General features: G+C 40.5%; 1 protein-coding gene and 1 pseudogene across 1 annotated transcript in view; one reads left to right on the top strand and one right to left on the bottom strand.

The window, feature by feature from the left end:
* IL1RAPL2 (interleukin 1 receptor accessory protein like 2) overlaps positions 1 to 14865 on the bottom strand; it is a 1202487-nt gene that overhangs the window by 797682 nt on the left and 389940 nt on the right. The window lies entirely within an intron of this gene.
* Positions 12917 to 14207, top strand: LOC141153360 (uncharacterized; annotated as a pseudogene).

Raw genomic sequence — 14865 nt, 5'->3', positions numbered from 1 at the left:
TAACAACCCAATTCATATCTATTTACTGTCAAGGCACATTAGTAAGGTAAAGCGACACCCATCCCGGTTGAGGATTTCCCTTGCTTACATACAGTATATGTATATTGTATGTACACCACACTGTAATTATTCTTAACTGCTTTATGTATTATTTTAGGTTTCATGCAATTTGTAGCTCTGTTTTCACATAGTAGGTTTGGAAAAATGCTGTTAAATGTTTTTTCTTTTTTTTTTTGTAAGCCAAAGACAAAAGCAATATACACCCTTCCTTTTAATTTCTCCTTCATTTTGAATCCATTCTGATCTTAGGTTCAAAAAACGGTTTTAAAAAAGCTGTGGCATTTTTCAAAAATCATTTGCAAGTTTTGGCTTTTGTCACACCAGTTTCAAGAAACTCTGCCAAAATGGGCACAGCTGGGGAGAAGCTGGAGCAGGACCCATCATGGCTATGCCCACCCGTCAAATTCATTGAATACAAGATACACTATTCTAGAAATATCAGTCTAGAATAATATTTTGAGGTGTTGCTGCCCCTTGAGGTGTGCATCTTATCTATTCCACTTTCCAAGGAAAGTGTTAAATGGTCAGGCACAGGTCCTGCTCTGCCCCATCTATTTTGAGACCAGTAAGCAAAGATACAAGAGTTAGGGAGCATCCGGATTGGGTACACCTTGTCATGGTGGGATAGCCTTTATGCTTTTTTTATAAAAAAATATTAATATCAAATAACCTAATAAGGAGAAAAAATAAATATTCCTATTATTACCGACAGTTTGCTTTTGATTTCATGTGCATATGCGACATTTTAAATATCCAAAATTGTCTGCTTATGCCAAATGACAATGCCAGCTCATGTCACTAACCCATCTGCATAGGAACAATCAGTATCTGTCCACCAGATCTTTCAGTTTTGGCCAGTTGTAATGACAAATTTCCTCAACAGGAACCATGAAAAGAAGGAGCTCAATCTCCCTGTTTTATTCATCTTCATTTTTTACCACTTTTCCGGGTTCTATTGGATCTGTGCATATTTTGAATTACCAATGTGACACCAAAAGCCATCAAGGAGACTGGTTAAGTAGGTGGCTCTGATGAGCCTGGAGATCATTACAAAGTGCACAGATGTTTGGTCCGTTTTTTGTGACACACATAGCATCCTGTACTGTTTGTTCACAGACAAACTACCGTATTTTTTGGGAAAACACATCAGGGCAGTTGAGATTTAGGGAATCTGTGTCACGGGTGTGTCAGAAGTGACAGGCAGTGGCAGTGCAGTTGGATGCAGGAGATATCTTCATTTGGCATTACAGACACCTTCTTAGAAGCTGTCTCTACGACTTAGCGGCTACCTTCCTCTTGCTAATTAACACCCTGGCCTGAGTGTATAAATATGTGCCGTTTGCTAGAGGGAGGTGGCGGCGATACTCACATGACCCCTTGTGAAGGCTTGGCTCTAGTGCAGTACTTCTTCCTTACTGGTGCTAAGAGGACATGTGTTCATCTCTCTGAAGTTGACTAAAGCTAAGCTATCTTCTCTTGTTTATTCCCCCTTGTTGTCTTTAGTGGTCAGTGGGGATTGACTAGCGCTCATCCCCTCCCTTCCCTAGCCAGGGCCCAATGGCAGGGAAAGACAAGGTGAGGTTCCTGTGCGGCGATTGGTGCAGAACCAATTTATGGACGTTAGGGGAAACAGGGTAATAAAGGTCAGCCTAGGAGGTCTCCACTACCCCCTTTCTCTAGAGTCTGGGCCCCCTTTTCCTCTTCCCTTCATGTTGCACTTAGTCTTTCCTACACCTTGCGTGACAATCTAACAATGTACCTGTAAAAGACTTCCGAGAAAGATATTCTTTTCAAAGTGGTCACCTTGCATTACTCGCAGGATCCTATTGGGCATCTACAGACATTGCGTAGATATCAACCTGTCCATAGATGCTTTTTGCTCATTTGATTTTGCCTATTAGTGTCCTTGTACATCAATGAGCACATTTTTCTGTGACGCATTTTAGACTATTCTTCTAGACTCATGAAATCTAATAGAGGTTATGGTTTAAAACTTTGACCCTATTTAAAGTGATAGATAAGCATATAAAATGAAGATTCAGATAAGCCACTCAAAGGGTTCATTTACATGAGCTGATAATCAGTTAAATTATGAACGATGCAATCTTAAACGATACCAAACAAGTGTTAAGATAGGATGAGAATCATGAATGAAATGGTTGAATAGCAATCATTACATCTTAACATCGAATATCATGCACTGTGATCAAACAGATAGATAATCAGAAGTTAGGGGCGTTCATCATTCAAATCCCATGAGATATTATTTATTTTGTACACATGAATTCATAAAACATTTCCACTGATCCTGTACAAAGAAAATGTAAGTGAATTAGAGATGAAATGTTCGATAATAAATTTCATGGTTTTATTTGAACAGTAACAATTTCAATAATATGTTCTCGTTTGAATGCTCCAACTACTACTGAACAATCGTCTAGGAACACGATCAATCAATCATTGAAAGACAAACCTATATAGGATGTGAATATTCACTCCTTCATTTTGCCAGTATAATCACTGAACGAGCCAAGAATCTCCATCATTACACAATTTTCTCCCTGAGGAAGCATTGCGAAATGTGTATTGGATGGTGAGGTGGATGACGAGCAGTACACTTTGATACTATGGGCTTGTAGTCCTTGTTATTATTCTCACATTGATGTGACCCTTTATCTAAGAAATTCAAATACTTTTAGATTATTTATTTATTCTTGGTATTCCATCATTCATTATGAATTGAACTCTTATTTATTCTATTATGAATTTAGAGCAACTTTTTTTTATTGTACACTGGCATATTTGTTCTATGTACTGTATTTTGCAGATTATAAGATGCACTGGACCATAAGATGCACCCCAAACTTTGGGGAGAGTTTTTTTTTTTTTTTTTAAGAAAACGGTGGTGCATCTTATAGTTCGCTTTTACGGGAGTTCCCACACATCCCATCCTTTTCACTGCAGTGGACTTCGGGAAAATGGCAGCCGGAGGCGCCGCATGTGCACATTGAGATCTCAGAAGCCAACATTTTCTGAAAGCCCAGAGCCTGCCACAGCTTCACACCACCAAACACTCCCTCCTCCCAGCCCGGGGCCTGCAGCATCGCCCCACTCCTGCCGCCAGCTTCCTGCAGCAGCTACTCTGCTTCCTGGGACTACGCTCCTCCCCCCAGTAGACTACATTAGGATTTTAAGACGCACCCACATTTCAAATTTTGGGGGAAAAAAGTGCATTTTATAATCAGAAAAATATGGTATATATTCATACCCTTGCTCTCTGCACTTATCCCTATCTAAGAATATAATAGATAAAGAACGAAGCACTTTTTAATTATTTACAAAGTCTATAATATTTTCTCTATTTGATTCTTTATTTTGACTCTGGGTAACTCCTTATATATTTACATCATAACTTCTGCATTGTATTCCTTCACCTTCATTTATTTTATCTTGTCTTTCTTGATCTATATGGTTTTAATTAATGTGTCTTGTCCACTTTGTTTTCAATAAAAAATATTTTAATTTTTCATTATTGGTCTTGTGCTGGATTCTTGTAGGTGTTCTTACATTACACAATTATCATGAACGTTTGATTGTTAACATTACAATCTGGTGAATTACCGGCTGCTGTAAATGAGCCTTAACACAGTCAGTCACCCAATGTTCTAATATAATATTATCAGGGTATAGTGTACTGCACCGCTATCAGACAATGTAGGACAATGTAAAACAACTGCAGATTGTCCCATCACTCTAACACGACAAGATGCCAATGTTGCCAAAGTGATAATGGTGCTGAGGATATATCATGGAGTTAGAAAAGCAGCTGAGCTGCAGGTAAAATTTATAACCATTGATCTCGTGAGTATACATGTCCAGTAGACACTGGCCCTTTTCCAACTGTTTGATGTATAATAAATATGACTTGATCTATTTTGATGCATCAACTAACGACACAAGGTTCTCTATACAGATCCATCACCTTTCTATTGTTCTCCAGTTGTCTGTTTGAGCAGAGTTCACAAAAAGGTGAATGTCATGAAGAAAGCAAAGCACCAGAGACTGAGAGTCTATCTGAAGGTATTCATTAACCTCCAATGCTGCTTCCCTTGAATGCTACTTGTCAAAGCAGACAGCAGGAAACCATTTACTTATTTGGTCTCATAATTTTAACTATCTTCCTTCTGAGGTTATTTTTCTAATGTCCTAGACGTGTCTATTATCAAAGAGCAATGTAAAAACAAGGTGAAAAAAGTGAATTACAAAGAATATACTCTTTGAATAATTTTTCATTCTGTTTACCAATTAGGTTTTGCTACTTACAACCATAATCAAGGTGTACTGACTGAAGGGCAGGTCATGTCTCCTGGACAATATATATTTTGGCCACTTTCTGCTCCCTTCACAATATTTAATGTATTCCATTGTACAAATAAACATACGAAGCAAAGCCCAATTATAAATGCCATAGAGTATGTAAGGAGGTGGGGATCCCTTAAAGAATATGTGCTAAAATAATGCATTTTATTGTTTTGCACATTTACTGTATTACATGTTTAGCAATCTGCATTGTCCTGTGATTAAGTTGTACTCTGCCCAGCAACAGGTAGTTAGTATGGATAGCTAAAGTTAATAGTTAGGACTAGCCCAGAATGGGAGGAGCTACAAGGGGGCACAGGACATGACTTCCTGGCAGTTAGGGCCCAGCTTGCAGCTGTAGCAGACCTCAGGTCTGATTAATTGTGAGAATCACATGTAGTGGGCATTCCTTTAGCAAGAGGAAGATGAGGGAAGCGGATAGTAAGACACTGCAGAGTGAGAGAGAAGTGATCCAAAAGCAGTGTAGCAGTCCAGAGTCAGAACAGAAACAGAGAGAGAGAGAAAGGGAGTGTATTGAGGTCTAGAGAAGGAAGCTCAGCAGAAAGTTAGAGTTTTCAGCTGGAAAGATAACAAAATGAGAAAGGGAGAGGAAAGCAAAGAGAAGAGAAAGCTCACCATGTGGTGGTTCACAGGCGTCAGTAGAAACAGGAAGCTGAGAAGTCGCCATATTGGAATAAAGAACTCTCCTATGGAGAGAAGGACACAATGCCACAAGCTGGAGTTTAGAACTCTTCCTTACTGGACTTTAGTGAAGTTATCTGGGGAAGATGGAAGCTACTAATGTAGTGTACTGGGCTGTGCTAAGAGTTTAGAGAAGAATCAAAAGATACAGAGTGATCTTGGCAAGGCAGGAAATGTGTGTGATGTTTCATTCTACTAAAGAAACATCCATGAAGATGTATACCTACTATCCATTGTATATAGTTCTTCTTAAGAAATTCTTCAGTAAAAAGAAGTTTACTTTTGAACTGTTCCCTTGCTCACTTAACTCCGTATCAACTGGTCCTGGCCAGCCGAATACAGTGGCACCATGCACTCTGCAGAGGCATATCACCAAACTAACACACGTCCATACACCCAGCCAGGACCGCCATTTTGATGTAGCGTGCCGTGGTATGAAAGACAAGTAACTCACCCTTGACTATCGCCCTGTGCCGCGTTACAAGTATATCAAGATGAAGATTTGTGGTGGTCACAAACTTTTGGTGCCATATTTTTTCCTCAGCAAATGTGGCTGAAGTACATTTTGAAGAGGCAGACCTTATCCTATGTGTAGCAACAGTAAAAAGCAAAGGAAATCCAGCTCTCATGATTCAGTAATCTTAAACCTAGGCTTTATAGCAAGTTCTATGGAGATAGAACATAAGACAAACAAAAAAAGTGCAATGCATTTCAGATCAGTTGTGATCCCTCATCATGGCATAATTTTTTTGTTTTTGTCTTGTGTTCTATGTGGAACTTACTATAAGGCCACGGCCCCACTATCAGTATTTTTTCTCAGGAGTGGGAGCCAAAACAAGGAGTGGGTGATAAATGCAGAATTGGTGACTTGTTTCTATTATACCTTTTCTCTGATTGTTCCTCACCTGGTATTGGCTCCCATTCCTGAGAAAAAATACTGACCAAATACTGATAGTGGGGCCGTGACCTTAAGCCTATTTTTAAGATTTGCCTGATTGTGGGAGCTGGATCGCCTTTGATTTTTACAATTGCTACACACAAGCCGTGTGATCCGTGCACCTGTGGTGAGTTAGCTGGCCTTTTTTACTTTAAGATATTATCCTCTCTACTACAGGATCTGCAAAACTAACATCTATGGGGGCTTTTTTAATTTTACTTTAATGCACATATTTTTCTTAAAGAGAACTTTTGCAGTAGGTTCCTATTGAAATATAAAACCACCTGACTTCTACAGTATTTATGTATCACTATACGTAGCTGGCTGCATAATGAGTTAACCGTGAAATCCGTGAGCGAGGTCATTGTCACAACACTTTCTATAACCATTATCTCCATTAATTCTATACTATCTTCTAGGTTGAATGTTAAGTTGAATTTTAGGCTTCGATTTGGTTATAAATCAACTTAAAATGATTGTTCAGGAGAAGAGCGATAAGGTTTATAGAATGACATTGAACTCACTAATGGATTTCACTGGTCTCCATATTGCACCCAGCTATGCACATTGATACATAGGTGCTGCAGAATTTACCTGTCCCTTCTGTCAGATGAGTTCACTCATGAATTCAGTTAACGTATTCAGCAGTCTATATGTATAGTGATGCTTAAAAGCTGTAGGGACTAAACGGTTTTAATTTTTGCAATTAAAATTCTGTTGCAAAACTTATTGTTGATAATGATGTCAATGTCCTTGAATCAAACATGAAGAGATGTCTGAACTGTTGTTTTCTACTACTGTTAAGGGGCATTAACACTGAAAGACGTGTGGTTAAAAACACTCTTTTTACGATTATCATACCATCTAAAACAGGCTGCCGATCACCCGATGAATGAGTAAAATGCTTGTTCAGAGGGAGAAATGATTTTTTGATGCAGCATAAAAGATGATCAACCTTGGCGGTGCATCATCCTGTGTAAACAGGACTCACGCTGCCGAAAACAATGGTGCCCGATGTGCACTGAGTGATCTCATATAAATTGCTCAGTGCACATCATTTACTTCGATTTGCCTGTAGAAACAGGCATTCAAGCGTGCGCTGATCAGTAAAGTTTACCGATCGGTGGTCGCATCGTGCAGCAGTCCGTATAAACCGATCCTTACTTATATGCTACTATCATATTCGACAGTGCTATAAAGAAATTGTCACCATTCACACGAGTTCCTGATTCCAATGGAGCACATAATCTAATCTGCAGATTTGATTGAAAGCCATTTAGCCTTTACTGTTTTTGAAGTTTGGGACAAAACTAAGGTACCTTGCAGAAACCTAAGCAACCATTTTGATCATCACAGAACATTTTGTGATATTTTGTAACTAAGCCAACATTGGATTCAAGTAGCACAACAGACACTAGCCTTCATATAATACAGTGGTCCCCACCTTTTCTGACCTTGAGAGCCACATTGAGCTTTGAGATAGGGTCACGAACCACATCCAGCTCCCGTCCCTCTCACAGTAGTGGTAACCAAAGCCCCCATTATTGGTATAATGATAACCAAAACTTTTCCACAGAAATCACCCTTAAGCAGTATACCAAGATCCAAGTGTTTCCACAATATCCCCATTCAGTATTCTCCCATCAAGCACTCCCACCACACTGTCACATCCAGCTTCAAGCACCTCATTTGACAGGTGGTATCATCCTGTCTCCAGCGTAACATACTTAAATTATCTCTAAACCCCTAAGACCAGTATATGTGCATCCAGATCTGCTCCTCTATGCAGGGCTACTCACAAAATTCACCATTTTGAGATGTGCTCGTCATACCTGTTTGCTAGACCTGGAGCTAATGCACCAAGCTGACAGACAACCGCGAGCCATGGAACCATGAGCCACAGGTTGGGGACCCCGGAACTAATACAACAATGGCGGTTGAAGATGGCAACAATTCCAGTTAAAAAGAGTGGCTATGAACATGCTCTTCTGCAAGAGTAAGTTTTGCAAGTTATCTAAGACTGGTTTTTACTCACACTACCAGAGTTGTTTAACATGGTGATGGGGGGTGGGGAGTACCAGGAGACAGTCTGATTTTCATAGCTACATTGCTGTATTTTTATCATTGCTGGATATAAAAACATGGGTGAAGAGCAGACAGGAGACAGCTCTACTATCCTCATGGGAGGTACTCAGTTTGTGACCTGAAGCAATAATCATGAAAATCCAACTGCTGAAAATGCACATTACATAATATCACAGCACTCCCTATGCCTCTACATGTAATTCCCAATCAATTGAGCAGATGCATTGTCAGGAACGCTGCTTCAGGCCATATTATGACTATATATTGCTTTTGCTAGTAAGCTTGGAGAATATTTTTAGCTGTTTTCCTACTCTAACAAGCTCACTTACTTACAGTGGAGTAGGGTTATACTGTATATTGTAGTTAAGCAAAAATGAAATGGAAAAATAATTCACCACATAACAAATATAGCATATTAAAAAAGCAGAAAGACACAGAAATAAATCAGGGCAATGCTGCATGTCAAAAAGATCAGACTACAGTATTTTTACAGCGGACAAAAACACAAAGTTTGAGTCACAAGTCTGAAATACTACGATTTTATTGGCATTTTGTGGAAAAAGAACACAATGCACGAGGTGTTACCACAATGTGCAAGGTTAGAAAAAAGAAAGCCTGGAGTCAGCTTACACATGAACATCTTTTCATAAGATATATTTGTATTCTCCTTCATAATCTGCTTCCAGCAATTTCCAACCAGAACATTACCCCCAAACTAGACAGAAGAGGTGCACATTATGACACTGAAAGAACTAGCAACACATCTGAACATTGTATTTCCACAAGCAAAGGTGTTATAAGATTAAGTTGAAACATGACACATCGCATTATGTTTTATTGGAATCTCTAGCTGAATCGTATACACTGCTACGCGAGACCCTCCACCCTACTCCTAAAACGGCAAAACAGACAAAAACAGCTGGCCCAGTCACTAATGTCCAAGAAGTAGTAACAGCTTTTGTAAAGCTAAGTAATGAAGACATGAACTACATACAGTACGTGAAGAATTAGTAGAGATGAGCAAATTGATTCAAGGGAAATCAAACTCATCTTGAATTTTACAAAATATTCATATTCGACCAAATTCTAATTTTTTCCAATGTACTTTGCACGAATCCATCAAAACGTCAGCCAACTGGGGAGGAGTTGTTTAGATTTTTATACACAGTAATACCTAAATGTCTTAAATGAAATAAGACATATTGAGATATAGAGATGATATTGGAAAATATATCTAAGACAATGGGAGATATTATTGGACAATCTCCAGATGGTGGTAAAGTTTTTAGGCTGTAGAGAGATGCATGACAATTTCAGCAGTCAACAGGCAACTCTATTTGGCAAACAACAGTTCACACTTGTTCCATTTAGGCATAAACATTTAGCATTAAGATAAATGTTAGTAGAAAATTGGCTAGATCTCCTAATCTGTCAGTCCATCACAGATTAAGCCTTATTAATTCAGAAAATCCAAAGAAATGAGCTGGAGCATAAATTGGTATAGCAATGTAAGAGCACATTTACACTGTAGCCATTTCACACACAAAATCAAAGAAAAAAAACAAAATGAGCATAAACCATATATTGAGTAAATAAAATGCTTAGCAAAGAACAGGGGTCACACCTCTGTTTGCGCAAAGTACAAGAAACTACAGCAAAACCAAAGAAATGAGCCAGAGCGTAAATTGGTATACGTGCAATCTATGCTCCGGCTCATTTCTTTGGTTTTGCTGTAGTTTCTTGTACTTTGTTCAAATGGGGCCCCTCTTTCTGAGCTAGGCATTTCATCTATATAGCTTCCCATGGAGAGGTGGCTTAACAGTCAGACCTCTGTACAGCTCTGACCTTATTCACATTAAGGTCGGATGACACAAGTTAAAACTGACTTAACTAAAAGGCAGAATTGCAAAATGTATTTACATACCTAGTGGATGATGAGTGACACTTTATGCCTTGTATCCTCATGTTCACTCAGAGACAAGAATTCATACAACCCATTATGATGGTTAGTACCCAATTCTCCCTAGCATTAAGTAGTGAAATAGTAGTAGTGGAAGTAGTGGAATAGTGACATAGAAGATTAATATAGCAACAGAAGTCCAAAGCAGAAGCAGCACAGAGCAACAGAGATGATGTCCACAAGTAGGGATCACTGCAAGTTCTCAGTGCAAAGTCTCACCAATCAGAATTATCAATCTTGGAAATTTAAGGTGAAAATGCTGCTCATAAGAGAAGGTAAGTGGAAATATACGCAGGAACAAGTGCCTCATCCATTACCAGATGACTGGCTAGAGAAGGATCAGAAAGCACAAAGCACTTTCTCCCTCAGTGTAAATGATGATTAGATTAGATTGTGCATATATGCAAATGTGCAACTGCAAAAGAGATGTGGAATGAATTACAGAAAGTGCATGAAAGATCAAATCTCAGCAATAAGCTTTATCTCATGAGAAAACTGTATCAGTCTAAGCTAAGTGATGGGCAGAATATGCAGGACTATATGAGAAACACCCTAGAGATTGTGGAGCATCTCAGGGGCATTGGAGAAGAAATTAAAGACTTTCATGTTGCTGCACTACTATTAAGTGGTCTTCCAGAAAGTTATGACACACTTGTCACTGCAGTAGATGCACGGCTAGATGATGAGCTCACACTAGAATATGTCAAAGGCAAGCTTGTAGATGAATTAAAGCGAAAAACACACAATGTAAGCAGCAGTAATGAATCTAGAGCAGAAACAGCATTAAAGACACAGGACTTTCCTAAAAATAAGAGCAATATAAGGGAAACTCATGAATGTTTTGTCCGTAGAAAGCCCGGCCACCTTAAAGCAGACTGCAGAATTTGGAAAGCAAGAATGAGTCAGCTTAAAAAGCAGAACAGTGATCAAAAGGTGAAAACAGCTGTAAAGGAAAAGTCTGCATGTGTTGAAACTGCATTTAATACCAGTACAGGCTCATCTGCAAAGCATATGTGGTGTATAGACTCTGGTGCTAGCAGTCTCTGCTCCGCTTTGCTCACCGCTCTGGCGGTTCTTCTCTGCTTTGCCTTGCTCACTGCTCCGGTGGTTCCGCTCTGCTTTGTCTTGCTCACCGCTCCGGCGGTTCGTCTCTGCTCTGCCTTGTCCACCGCGTCTGCAGTTTTGCTCTGCTTTGCTTGTTCACCGCATCTGCGGTTTTGCTCTGCTTTGCTTGTTCACCACGCCTGCGGTTTTGCTCTGCTTTGCTTGTTCACCGCGTCTGCGGTTTTGCTCTGCTTTGCTTGTTCACCGCGTCTGTGGTTTTGCTCTGCTTGGCTTGTTCGCCGCTTCCGCGGGTTTTGCCTTGCTCTGCTCATTTACCGCAGCTGCGGGTTTTGCTTTGCTCTGTCCATTTACCGCACCTGCGGGTTTTGCTCTGCTCTGTTCGTTTTTCACATCCGCGGGTTTTGCTCTGCTCTGTCCGTTTACCGCACCTGCGGGTTTTGCTCTGCTCTGTTCGCTTACCACATCTGCGGGTTTTGCTCTGCTCTGTCAGTTTACCGCACCTGCGGTTTCGCTCTGCTCTGTCCGTTTACCGCACCTGCGGTTTCGCTCTGCTCTGTTTGCTCACCGCTCCGGCGGTTTTACTCTGCCTTGCTTGTCTACCGCATCTGCGGCTCTGTTCCTGTATCCCAGTCTGTACTGGACCCTATCCAGCTTGCGCTCCAACCTGCTAGTATCTCCCTGTCTGCATACCAGCCGTGTTTGCCAGTACCCACCTGTTTGCATATCAGCCGTGCCTGCCAATACCCACCTGTCTGTATGCCAGTCTAACCTGCCTGTTCCTGCATTCCCCGGTGTGGGTCAACAGCTGTGACCGGGGTCTGACCTGGAGTGGCAACGGGTCCCTCTGTTCGGTTCCTCCTTGGTTCATGAAGTCGTTAGTCGCCGTGCGACCTTGGTCGGATCGGGTAGATACTTAGCTACGCCCCTCCAGGCACTCCTTGGTTCATGGTACAATGGGATCACTAATCACGCTCACGCCAGTCAGTCCGGGCGCGAGCGTAACAATGGTCAATATATGACTTCAGAAGGATTAGGAGACGGCTACCTCCACTGTCCAGTTTCCTCAGCAAAAGCAGAAAGATCCCAGTAAAGGATGTTCTCTATGTTCCCAGTCTTGAAAGCAATCTTCTGTCAGTAAAGAAGCTTACGCAAAAAGGGAATGTAGTTACTTTTAAAGACAACAGCTGCATTATATCAAAGAAGGGTCACACTCTTGCAGAAGGAAAAATCCAAAATGAACTTTATCAGCTAAAATGCAAAGAAAGAGTGTACAGCACTAGATAAGATCTGCATAAGAACTGTATCCATATATGGCACAGGTGTCTTGGGCACAGAGACCCAGAAGCAATAAAGAAGCTAGGTCATCTTGCAAATGGTGTGGAAATCAAGCAATGTAGTCAAATGATGAAGTGCACTAGCTGCACTTAAAGGGAAAATGTCCAGAAAATCCTTTCCTAAAGTAAGCACCACTAGATCTGCACAGCCACTGGATTTGATACACACAGATGTTTGTGGTCCAATGAGTGTTCAAACTCCAAGCAAAAAGATATTTTCTCACATTTATTGATGACTACTCCAGATATACAGTCGCCTACCTGCTTCACAGTAAGGGTGAAGTTCCACGGAAACTTGAATATCGTGCCGTAGTATTTAACAAATTTGGAAGAATGCCAGAAGCCTTACGTGCAGATAATGGGACTGAATGTACAAGTGGTAAGGTGCAAACCATTTTGAAAAAGAATGGAATCATGTTCCAGACTACTATCCCATACAACCCAGAACAGAATGGCATTGCAGAGAGAAAGAAGCGCACTCTCTGTGAAAATGGAAGAAGTATGTTGTTTCATGCAAATCTACCTACATCGTATTGGGGAGAAGCCATCATGACAGCTTGCTATCTTCAAAACAGACTGCCAGGTAAAGCCACAAATAAAACTCCATTTGAGCTGTGGAACTGTGAGAAGCCTAACCTGAAGCACCTAAGGATATTTGGAAGCAAAACGTTCGTATATGTTCCCAAAACAAAACGTTCCAAGTGGGAATCACATGCAAAGCAAGGAGTCCTGTTGGGCTATAGCGAAACTCAAAAGGGATACAGAATCTTGCACCCAGAGACCAACACAGTAACAATCAGTAGAGACGTAGTGATTGATAAGAACTCAGTTTCGCTCAAATTCTATGAAGTTACACCAGTCATTCAAGCCAAAAAACAAGAATAAGAATCTCAATCACCAAACCCAGACACTGAAAAAGAAAAGACTGAAGACTGGATAAGCACTGAAGTCTGGATAAGCTCTGAAGCCAGCAAGAAAGAAACAGAAGAATCAAGTCAACCTCCAGTCAGGAGATCAGAAAGACCAAACAAAGGTATCCCAGCTAGACGCCTTTCTTATATGGTCACTACACTTACTGAACCAATTTGGACTGTCAGAAGCCAAAAGTGCGTCAACACCAATGGATCCATCCTACTTAAAGTTGGAAGGAGAAGAAGATCTGCAACCCACCAATGAGAGTTACAGACCAGCAGTGGGGGAGCTTCTGTATATAGCAACAACTCGTCCAGATATTACAGCCGCAGATGGAATTCTCTGCTGACGTGTAAGCAAGCCACGCCAAAGAGACTGGAATGCAACTAAGAGAATTCTACAATATCTTAAGGAAACTCAAAGGCTAAATTTTAAGATATCTGCATCAGGAGATCTCACTCTCAGAGGTTATGTGGATGCAGATTGGGCTGGAGATACAAGTGATCGGAAATCAACAAGTGGTTACTTGTTCAAGTTAGGAGAAAATTAAATTTCTTGGTCCAGCAGAAAACAAGTGTCAGTCGCATTGTCTTCTACAGAAGCAGAATACGTGTCAGCTGCTTATGCAAGTCAAGAAGTTATTTGGTTGACACAACTTTTGGAAGATTTCGGCAAGCCACTAGCTCAGCCATCTATGAGGACAACCAAGGATGTATTAAACTTGCCAGCAGTGAGAAGATTAGTGCAAGGACTGAACACATAGACGTTAAACATCACCACTTACGTGACTTAGTACAACGTGGTGTGCTAAAGTTTGTTTATTGCGAGTCTGACAAGATGTAAGCTGAAGGTATGACAAAACCATTGCCAAGAGCCAAGTTTGAGGACTTCAGAACCGCAATGGGACTAACAGGATAAGTAGTTGTTGAGTGGGGGTGTTGGAATATATTTAGTGCAACAACTCCATTCCTGTGTATGTAAATGTTCTATTGCTAGGTTTCTGTGTGGTCTATAAAGTTAAAAAAAAAAAAAACTCCCAGAGGCTCACACACAGAAAAGACCATGTCACTGTGTTCAGTTTCCTGTGTCTGTGCATGAGAGGAGAAGCAGCTTGCTGATGCTGCACAGAGACTCTTAAGATGTGTATATTCCTGATTCCTCAAAGCCTATCATATCTGTACCTGTTTATAGCTAATTAAAGCTTTGTTCTGTTGTCCTTGATGTACCTTGATTTCTGTGATCTGATGTTTTATTCCAGCGAAAACCACATTTTTCTTAATATGTAAATAAGCTGTTAAGATCTATGGGCCGGACACATATTTCTCTGAGAATCTGACTCCAGAGAGTATTTTAAATTAAAGGGGGAAGTTAGCAGTGTGAGACATGTAGACCAGGCTGTCAGTCATTACATGTCTTACACTGGTAATGCCCCTTTTCACTTAAAATAAGCT

The sequence above is a fragment of the Phyllobates terribilis genome, unplaced genomic scaffold, assembly GCF_046119375.1.
Source record: "Phyllobates terribilis strain yellow unplaced genomic scaffold, ASM4611937v1 Scaffold_7__3_contigs__length_470593459, whole genome shotgun sequence".
Taxonomy (NCBI): domain Eukaryota; kingdom Metazoa; phylum Chordata; class Amphibia; order Anura; family Dendrobatidae; genus Phyllobates; species Phyllobates terribilis.
Note: the sequence above shows the minus strand (reverse complement) of the source record. Positions and strands in the feature narration are given on the sequence as shown.